Raw genomic sequence first — 10,796 nt, 5'->3', positions numbered from 1 at the left:
ACGTTCTGCATGCTTTGTATCCCACGCACCTAATACCATCTAAAATTCAGTAAGTCGTTTTGCAATTACTTCCTAGAAACACGTATATAATGTATATTCTTTGTGTGGCCCAATTTAAAGGTGTCTGATTTAGGACAAAAGTATCATTGGCAAATAAATAATAAATACATCCCCCAACCAAGACTGATTCTTCATCACATATCACTGGTTACTGTATCTTCTCAGCCACGTGTGGGAAAACGTTCTCTCAACACTCGTTCGTTTGCCTGCAATCTGAGTTAACAGTAAGACGAGGAAGACCTGTTTGCAGCGAATGACTGTGCTACTCTGGATGCTAAATTTTGTACTCTGTGAAATTCTCAGTAATTAATATTATATTGTAGTTTTAAATTGTATTGTGTTTTAGTTTTCTTTGTATTCGCATCTGCATCTGGTTATGTGTCGTTTTATCGATCACGTGGGCAGGGTTCATAAACTAACCTGTGTCTATAAGCTGTTCGGTAAACCTTGTGGCCCAAGCTCCCATCTTCTTTCTTGAAAAGTAACACGTCAAGAAAATTTAATCTTCCGCCTGCCTCTTCCTCCTTGGTAAAGTGAATCTTCTGACTGATGAAGTGTAGATGTTTGTGAAAACGATCCGGTTCCACCCTGCCATGCCGCCACAAAACAGACCTATCACCCACATAACTGAATCAAATATTCGGTTTCTTGTCCGCAGTTTTCAGTGCCTGCTCCTCAAACTTTTCCATAAAGAAGTTCGCTGTAACCGGGTTTCATATGAGTTAAAACAGAAATTTTTTTTCACATCTTCGGATTTTTATCTCATTATAAAATTTGCAATTTTCCGAGTGAAATGTGTTAGATATACCTCTTGTGAACCTACATAGGAAGTATTTTATTTTATTATTTTGAATATAATCTACCCTGGTTGCAAATGTTGAAATTTTTACGTGTATTACTTCAAGATTTAATAAAATCGGTAATGTTTTATATAGAAGGCTGTGGATTGCTGTGTTATAAAAGTAAACAGCGTTGGTCATGTTCAGAAGAAAATGGGCGCCGGGATGAGGAAGTTGAAAGAAAGTTTGAGAATCAAGAAACTTTCTGATGGTAAAACCATAAGAGGCAGGCTGACAGACAGAATGATTGATGAAGTACAGTAGTATTATTGGATGGCCATTAGAAATAATACTGAGGATTTGTTGAAAATGAAGCAGGCAGTATGGGCTACCTTCTTCCACAGACTGTCAACTGATGAAAAACCAGTACACCACTTTTGCCCTCCTGGACCTGATTCATGGTACACTTACCTCGATGTCCAGTACTCAAACAGTTCATACAGCCATAAGCATTCCATCCCAGCAGCAGTCATGGATATCACAAAACCTGGCAAATCCTGAATTACCGAAGAAGTGTCTGCACGGTCAGACTCAAAATCCCAGTGACTCGTTCAATAATATTATATGGACCCACTTACCAAAAAATGTTTTTGTTGGAATGAAGACACTAAAGTGGGGGGTCATTGACTGTTATTGCTTTTAATGATGGCAACGTTGGTAGGGTGAAAGTGCTACAACATATGGGAATTAGTCCTGGAGCAAACTGCATCAGAGAACTTGAACGGATAGACGAGGTTCGCATTGATAAAGCAGAGTATGCAGCACAGTTGGCCACCAAGGAGTCCAGAAAGATGAAAAGAAGAAAAAAACTTTGAAAAAATCGAGAGGATGATATGCAGTATGGTACAGGGTGCTTCTGAGTGACTAAAAATAAAAAACTGAGCATATATTAAGTGAAATACACTCTTTTGAATCCTTAGAACCCGTTCCTGAAAAATTTGCATTTTCTGTTGCACTTTTCCCTAAATCTCAGAAACCACTTCGAGTAGATGTTCAAATTTTTACAGAGTAATAACATAGATATCCTCAGTCTGCTGAACTGAAAGAAGAACATAATATTATGTATAATTAAAATTATTTAGAATAACGTACAAAAAAAGGTACACAGAATTTTAACCGTGTAGCTAAAAAATTTTATTTTCGAAGCCGGTGTACCGAAATGTAATTTTTGTAGTTCAGTAGACTCAGAACATACAGTTTAATCTCCTGTAAAAGTTTCATGTCAATGGCTGCAGTGGTTCCTGGAACACAGGGAAGCCAAGTCACTAAATTTAACATTGTCGGGATAGGGCGTTCCAACTACCCTTATTGGGCTCTCCATAGCGACACCATCCGTCTGTTCATAGAACTCATGACCCCTTTGAAATACGTGCTCGTGAGGCAATATTTAAACAGTTCTGCAACATCGGGAGGAAAAATCCAGTTTAACTGTTGCAACACCTCATTGAGTGGAACCGTCGTGAACAGCGACACGACATCAAAACTAACTAATATGTCCTCCGGCTATACCACCATGCCGTTTAATGTACTGATAAAATGTGCCGAATTCTTGAGATAGGAATCCGATCGACGCACACACGATGGTAATAATGCTAACAAGAACGTGTCAGGTGAACAGGTACACGAACCAGTAGTACTCACTACAGACCCTAGAAGAACATCTTCTTTGTCGACCTTCGGAAATCCATAAAGTCTTGGCAATTGAAGTGAACACACTTTTCGAACGCTGTATTCGACAAAATGGCTCTGAGCACTATGGGACTTTAAACATCTGAGGTTATCAGTTCCCTAGAACTTAGAACTACATAAACCTAACTAACCTAAGGACATCACACACATCCATGCCCGAGGCAGGATTCGAACCTGCGACCGTAGCAGCAGCGCGGTTCGGGATTGAAGCGCCTAGAACCGCTCGACCACAACGGCCGGCGCTGTATTCGGCAGACGACTTCTTTATCAAAGTTCTAAGAACTTTGCCAGTGCGGTTTTTACTTATTTTCCTGTATGCTTGCGGATGTAATAAATCGTTAATCTTACTATAATAGTCGGTCATATTCAAAACAACCGTTGCATTTCCCTTGTCAGCGGGGAGAATGATAACACTATTGTCTGATTCATGCGTTTTACGGCATTCCTCGCACCCACACTTACATTACTTTTTGGAAGCTTTGCACAAGACGGTACTCTTACAGCTTCTATACAAAGTTCTTCAGCCGTAACCATGACCAAACTACGAATGCCTGCTTCTACGCTGGCACCGGTGAAATCCAAAGTTTTTCTTTCATTCACTAAGGACCGCATAAGAAAAACCTCGAAAAAGTGGAACATAATAGCCCGGAACATTTTGTTAAGTGTGACATTTGAGGCTTTGAAAGTTTACATTTTACAGTACTTGTATGAACTCCAGCGGGGAACAGTGGCTGCTGTACCATCCCCGACATGTGTTGGAAAACTTTTTCTGAACACTCGTTGCTTTCCTTGTAGTCTGAGCTAACAATATGACATGGAAGACTTGTTTGCAGCGAAAGGGCATGCCATTTTTGCTTACTGAACATTGGACAATGTGAAATTCTCTGTAATTAAAATTATATGCTACTTTTAAATTATACTGTGTTTTAGTTTTCTTTGTATTCGGATGAATAAAATAACAATATTTCAATTCATTGACTTTGCGCTTCTGGTTGTGTAACGATTCATCGATCACATGGGCCAATGTAATGAACTATCCTCATACTATATGTAAACGATTTCGATCTTTGTTTTGTTTTTAAACTGTCGATAACTTAGAGTAAAAAATTTTCCACTTGCAGTCTGGTGACGACCCAATAAAAAGCTGTCATGTGATAATGCCGCTAAATTTTCGGCTTATGTCGGCGAGAGGTACTGCACTATACAGAGCCCAAAGAGGGATGCAGTCGATCCACGTTACTGGAAGTCTGCAGAAGAACGCAGTTTTCAACACTGTTCGCTGAGCGATCTGCTCCGAGACACTGGTGCCTGCACCAGCACTGTGCTCCGTCGCCAGGCCTGCCCCAGTGGCCGCTTGTCCTGCTTTACAGGGCGGGCAGTCCTCCGGACTCCCTCATTCTGTGATGAGCCACTAAGTTCCAAAGTGTTGTCGATTAATCGTGACTTCATGGCAATTCAATCACTTTCCTAAGTGTTCTCGTAAGCAGCGCGAACAGCTGACCATTCCGCCGTACCATAACAATTCGCTATTTGTCAAAATCGTTTATGTCAATGGATTTCGGCATTTGTAGCCCGTATCGTCGCTATAATGGTTTCCCATTCGTCCCTGCCCAGCTCATATACATTCGTTACTGCGTCACGTGTCCAGAACGTTACCAAATGCGGGTATTCAATCTCGCCATGGGCAGTGGTAGTGTTTCGGTTCGTCAGAGTATTTACGTAAGAACTATACACCAGTTTGGTTAGTGCTGCTGTTGTGGTTATCAGCTCGAACACTGGTTTGCTGCAGCTCTCATTGTTACCCTACTCTGTGCAAGTCTATGAATTTACGAGTAACTACGGCCACCTATTGAATCTGCTTACTCTATTCATCTCTTGATCTGTCTCTACAATGTTTCCCACACCTGCCCACCCCTCCCTCCCCCGCCGACACCCCTCCCCATCCATTTAATCAAGTTGTGCAAAAACTTTCTTTTCTCTCCATTCCTATTCAACACGTCTTCGCTAGTTAGGTAATCTGTCCATCTAATCTCCAGAATTCCTCCGTAGCACGAAATTTTAAAGGTCTCTATTCTCTTCTGGACTAAACTGTTTATCGTCCACATTTCACATCCATACGAGACTACACCTCCGATTTTCAGACAAGTACGTTCAGGAAAACTTCGTGACAAATTTGTATTCCTTATTAACAAATTTCTCTTCTTCAGAAACGCTTTTCTTGCCATTACCAGTAAAAATTTAATATCTTCTCTAGTTCGGCCATCATCAGTTACTTTACTGCCCAAATAAGAAACGTCATCTATTAATTTTAGTGTCTCGTTTCCTAATCGATGTCCCTCACCATCGCCTGATTTAACTCGAGTGCATTCCCTTACCCTTGTTTAGCTTTTGTTGACATTCATCTTTTATCCTGCCTCAAGACAGTGTCCATTCCATTTAACTGCTACTACAAGACCATTGCTGTCTGTGACGGAACTACATGGTGGGGCAAATAAAGGTGGTCGGTACGAGTGGATACGATTGGATGTGTGTGTGTTTGTGTTTATGTTTGTGTGTTTGTGTGTGTGTGTGTGTGTGTGTGTGTGTGTGTGTGTGAGTGCATATAAAAACATTCCAGCAGCATGGGGAAGCTGCCCATACAGCCGGCCGAAACTTGGGGCACATTTACACTATCTTCGCGCCCGTTAGCAGAGGTCACTCTGAATGGGGCCGTAGCTGGCCACCTAGATCATCTGATCTGTCAGTGTGCGATTACTTTGTGTGGGGAGCCCTCAAGTCTAAGATGTATCGCAAAAGTCATCACAGTCTTCACGAACTGCAGCAGAACATTTCGGATGTGACTGCAGCAATTCCAGCCGTCCAGCTTCGATTCACCTTCAGCAGCTTTCTGACCAGGTCCCGAAAGTGTGAAGAAATGAGTGGTGGTCACTTTCAACATTAGACATAGACAGATCAGTATTGTAGTTCCATTCCTCTGTTGTGTTCCTTTGTACCTCGGAACTCCGTTTCCGGCCACTTTTATTTGCCCCACCCTGTACAAAGTCAATGGCAAACCTCAAAGTTTTATTTCTTCTTCCTGAACTTAATTCCTTCTCCAAATTTTTCTTTGGTTTTGTTTGCTGTTCAGTGTACAGACTGAATAACTTCGGGGATAGGAATCAAACCTGTCTCACTCGCTTCTCAACCACTGCCTCCCTTTCATGCCCCTCGACTCTTTCATCTGCCGTCTGGTTTCTGTGCAAGTTGCAAGTAGCTTTTCGCTCCCTGTATTTTACCTTGTTGTCTCATAATTTCTAACACTGTGAGTGTGTATTCCTGTCACCATTTTCTCTTATTCTACAAACGTCATAAATGTAACATTTACCTTTCCTTAACCAACATTCTAAGAAAAATCGTAGGCTCATTACTGCCTCGAGTGTTCCTACATTTCTCTGGAATCCAAATTCATCCTCCAGGAGGTCGGTTTCTACTTTTATATTCTTTTATTTTTTATTCGGTGCAGTTGTGGATGCTCTTGATGTTGAATGTGAGGTGTGCTGCATAGTGGTCGGCAACGGTCGTCATAGGAAAGTTGGACGAGAGTATGCTGATACAATAGCTACATAGTTAGCAGTTATATTCAAACGCTCGCTCACAGAAAGATCGGCACCCAAAGACTGGGAAGTTGCTCAAGTCACACCAATAGCCAAAAAGGGAAATAGGAGTAATCCGCTGAATTACCGGCCCATGTCGCTAACATCTATTTGCGGTAGGGTTTTCGAACATGTACTGTGTTCGAACATTATGAATTACCTCGAAGGAAACGATTTATTGACATATAGTCAGCACGGTTTCAGAAAACATCGTTCTTGTGAAACACAACTAGCTCTTTATACTCATGAAGTAATGAGTGCTATCGACAGGGGATGTCAAATTGATTCCATGTTTTTTGATTTCCAGAAGGCTTTCGACACCGTTCCTCACAAGCGTCTTCTAACGCAACTGCATGCTTATGGAATATCGCCTCAGCTGTATGACTGGATTCGTGATTTCCTGCCTAAAAGGTCACAGTTCGTAGTAATAGACGGAAAGTCGTCGAGTAAAACAGAAGTAATTCCGGCGTTCCCCTCTATTGTTCCTGATCTATATTAACGACATAGGAGACAATCTGAGTAGCCCTCATAGATTTTTTGCAGATGATGTTTTCATTTACCGTCTTGTAAAGTCGTCAGATGACCAAAACGAATTGCAATATGAAGGCTGGCACTCTCTGGTGCGTGCCATCTGTCAAGGTGTTAACCCTGGTGTCTCCAGCACCATCCGGAGGCAACAGATGCGCAGTCTGCGTGTGGCCATCAGTCCGCGCTCGGCCTCCCAGACCTTACAAAGCACCTACACCCACATTTGCTACACATTAACGGGAAACCATCTTGAACTACGTCTCAGATTCTGTTCTTTCGCAATCCATTGACGGTTACGGCAGTGAGGAAGAAGGTGGAAGACTAGAGTTTAACATTGCGCAAACGACGAGATCATTAGGCAGGAGAACAAGCTCGGCTTGGAGAAGGAAATCATCGCCAGCCTTCTGGTAGGAATCAGCCCAGCATCTGCCTTAACTATTTACGGAAATCACGGGGAAATATAAATGTGGATGAACGGCGGGGGATCTGAACTACCGACTACCCGAATGCGATCCCAATGTGTCAACCAATGAGCCACATCGCTCGGTTGATCTGCCAGAGTCCGCTACATCCATGGTGAACTGTAATTGACTGACGAGTGTGTCAGTAATACTGGCCGTATCCTCGATATACATATAATAGTCGGTCACCATTATGAAGACGTCAGTAATGCTCATTATCTTTTGTAAGAAACAGCTTTTCATGTAGGTAGGCTCCTTCCATACTCACTGTCGCATGCATTATTGGACTGAAGAATAATTTACTACTGGAACGCAGAGCGTTTTACCGAAAGGCGAACGTTTATTAGAAATGAAAGTGATATCCCAGGGAATACACGAAAACGACTTATCATATAGATCCGAATCGCTATCAGGTTGTTCGATGACAGTTTTTCAGTATATAAGAATGTATTGTCACAGGATGATCGTAAGGGAATGTATTGCGTCTTCGTTTGTTAATTCTTGTGCATGAATGCCACAGTTTCGTGTTAGAAATTTTTAGAAGGCGCTCTTCGTAACAGACAGAAACAACGCAGTAGTAGCCGGTTAATGATTGTTCTTGAACTTTTGGTGCCCGCCACTACTACGAATATGGGAAATCAGTGGTTGGATTGGCGACTGGAGAACTTTCGTTTATTGGAAGGAATCGTCAACTGAGAGCACACGGAAAAAAGTTGGTGCAACCAGTTATGAAGTACGGCCACTGTGTCTCGAGTCCTTATCAAAGTACTGCCACTGTGTTTCGAGACCCTATCGAGTAGGCGTGGCTGTAGACATCGACATACAAACAACGAGGAGCGCATCACGTTAGTGCAGCCCAGATGGAAACACAGTAGAATTTCTCTGGGAACTGAATGGGAGTTCTTGGAAGAGAAAGAATGCTGCTATCGCCAAAACCTGTTTGGTGAATTTCGAGAGACGGGTGAAAGGATAATGTTCAACTTCTACACTCGTGTTCGTAATGTCTTGTTGGTATCTGAAAAACTGTATTAAACTTATTTAGATATCGAAATGTGTTAGCGTCGGCGCAGGGCAACAGAGCTACGTGGAAGTTTAATTTCGAATGTAAATGAGTGCAGCGTACGCTACACGATGTGAAGTCAATGCTAGACGGTACATCTAACAATTCGGCTGCGAGAGAGGAATCCTTTTTCAATGAAATTAATATTAGCTATTTGACTGAAAATCAAATGACCCAGATCAAAATTGTGACCCTGAATTTTGTTAATCTTTATCTTTGGTCTTGTAAACAATGTCTGTACCATAATTGTTAGTTTAACAAAACAGCATGTGAACATAACATTTAACGCATGTGACTTTCTGATAAAATTGCTTGAAAACTCACAAGATGGCACTTTATTGAGCACTTCTACTAATATTAAGCTTCTGACCTAATATATTATGTACACAAATAACACTCTGACAATCACTGTACCTTACATGGCCTTGAATTTTGATGATAATTAGTTGGCCTACCAGTGCGCAAGGAATGATCGTCTTTTCTGCAACCCGTTACTGTTAGGAAAATTGATCTGACTATGCAAAACCTTCAGGTAGATACCTGGATTTATGATCTCGGTCTTTCAATATCTCCAAAGTAAAGATCGAGTCAAAAGAGAGTTCCCTGTTGAGAACATGTTGCGTTAGCCATATGGCTGAGAGCTTGATGAACGTATAGTACTGACTCAACTCGACCACTAAACAAGTCGAACTGGAGAAATCTGGACATGATTAATTCATTTCAGACAAAAACATAAGAATGGTTACAAGCTGAAAGTGTAATTGTGCCTCCTTTTAGGATAGTCTTCGTATTTTAAATAAATCTCCGTCAGATGAGACGTCTGTATGGCAGTATTTATCCTTCGAGGTCGAAAATCTTCATAATCACGACTTTGTATAATAAGCTATGGCTGTGACACCACCTGTTTATAAATACTGAAGATCTGCTTGTTCGTTTGTGTATTTTAGCTTCTGTATTATTTATGTGACGTGGTATTCGAAAACCAGCACAACATTTTTCTAAACTGGTGTGAGAAAATCAAACATTTTGACACTTGGATTTGTTAGAATGCAACACCAATGGTTGTTAATATGTAGCTATATCTCAATTCGAGATCGGATGATTTCCTTCTCCTACTGTGGCACATTTTTCTCTATGCACTATTTCGAGCAATGATGTAACTGAAAATATTCAACGTTTCAGTATTCACGACAGTGAAGTAATTTTACTGCATTGGTACTCGAAATGTTTCACTAGTCACGGTGTCGAAGGTACATATAAGAGGAGACATAAACTAAGCACAATTCGCTGACGCAAATGTGTAAAATGTGCTTCTGCCAAACGTAAAGAATAGCTAGAATTAAAGTGCATTGGACTGAACTAGCTACAGGGACAGAGCCCGATTTCTCCTAAGCGCCCCAAATACAAAGGCTGAAATCTGTCGATCCACGTCGGTATGCTGTATTGAATACACAGACAGCTACACATCTATAAAATCTCAATGTAAACACAAATGTTCGTCTGTTTGGTTTCTGAAACTGCACGTATCATCACAGTAACATTAAAGAGCATATGAGCTATGGTCTGCACATTAAGGAACACAGCGGACACTGAAGGCGATAAACGTCTTTCAGGTGCAGAAGTAGACAGCCTGCCACACATGTTTCACTGAATAAACTTAAAGAAATATATAAAAACTGAGTGGGTACCAAGCAGTGTGTTACGTCTCAAAGCCACTCTCAAATCAGCCAGTAATTGCCAATGACATAAAAAAGAAAGTGATTTTTCCGCTAATAAATGCTTTTTCAGCTAATAAGTGATATTTTTCATAACTTATATGATTTTCCAACGACTTAAGAAGAATAACTGATTTTTGAGGCTTTTTCGCTAAGTGATTTTTCAGTCTTTTTTGCTAACTGATTTCCCAGTCTTTTTTTGTAAGTGATTATTAAGACTTTTTTGCTAGAGCTTCGTCTTTTTTGCTAAGTGATTTATTGAGTCATTTTCGCTAGAGCATAATCTTTTTTGTTAAGCGATTTCTCAGACATTTTTACTAGAACTTCCTACAGTAGCCACAGATGTCTACTGATCAGTTTCTTTGCATACTACAGCGATCAGATGAAACTTCCTGCCTTAGGCAACGTAAATGGATAATGTCATTTATTACCCAACATACACAGTCAAAAATAATTAACACAAGGTATGTACGCTTACAGCATTTATTTCTCAATTTATTCTTTACAGGAATTGTCTTTTTATGGATGGGAGGGGGGTAAACAGTTCCGGCATTCGCCTTACAACCAAGGGAAACCTCCCGAAAACCCTGGTCGGAACTGAGGGACCACGATGAGCTGTCATGCAGAGGCGTTGTCCTCAGGATCAGCGGTGCTTGTCAGACGCGTAGAGTAGGTGGAATGGGTAGAGTCGATGCTGCGTGGTGTGGCCGACGTGTAGCGTAGAGCAGCCGATGTGAAGCCGAGTCACGGATGTGTAAGAGTTGCAGATGCGTGGCGTAGTCTCGTGGACGTGCAGCGTGGACTCGTGGATG

The sequence above is a fragment of the Schistocerca americana genome, chromosome 2 (assembly GCF_021461395.2).
Source record: "Schistocerca americana isolate TAMUIC-IGC-003095 chromosome 2, iqSchAmer2.1, whole genome shotgun sequence".
In the NCBI taxonomy this organism is placed as follows: domain Eukaryota; kingdom Metazoa; phylum Arthropoda; class Insecta; order Orthoptera; family Acrididae; genus Schistocerca; species Schistocerca americana.
Note: the sequence above shows the minus strand (reverse complement) of the source record.